This window comes from Oryzias melastigma, linkage group LG19, assembly GCF_002922805.2.
Source record: "Oryzias melastigma strain HK-1 linkage group LG19, ASM292280v2, whole genome shotgun sequence".
NCBI lineage: Eukaryota > Metazoa > Chordata > Actinopteri > Beloniformes > Adrianichthyidae > Oryzias > Oryzias melastigma.
Genome location: NC_050530.1, coordinates 4,355,731 through 4,356,020, shown reverse-complemented (window position 1 = coordinate 4,356,020; position 290 = coordinate 4,355,731). Strand labels below are relative to the sequence as shown.

Below are 290 nucleotides of genomic sequence, written 5' to 3'. Positions count from 1 at the left end.
AAAAAAAAGAATCACGTTTAGTTTCCATCATGGTTGCACAGCCGACTGAGATAAAGCAACGCAACATGACATGAATGCATGGAGCGGTGCAGAATGATGGCCAGCAGAGGGCGACATGGACCTGAAGAGTGACGTGCTCACCTCTGTGGATCAGGATATGAGGTCAGGAAGAGGAGGACAGGCTGGGACTGGCAGGTCGGTGGAGGCGGAGCCACAGAAACCTGTTTGATCCACAATGAAGTCAGAAGACAAAAAGTGGTCAGGATGGTCGGTCGCTCTCTGATTAAAGG

At 50.7% G+C, this 290-nt stretch overlaps 1 protein-coding gene across 3 annotated transcripts in view; it reads left to right on the top strand.

Moving 5' to 3' along the window:
- The first annotated feature begins 24 nt into the window (after positions 1-24).
- Positions 25-290, top strand: part of arhgap27l (Rho GTPase activating protein 27, like) — a 19,579-nt gene continuing 19,313 nt past the window's right edge. For all 3 annotated transcript variants that reach the window (XM_024284398.2, XM_024284399.2, XM_024284397.2), the window contains exon 1: positions 25-287. The gene's annotated coding sequence lies outside the window, so the exon portion shown is untranslated. The remainder of the gene's footprint in view (positions 288-290) is intronic.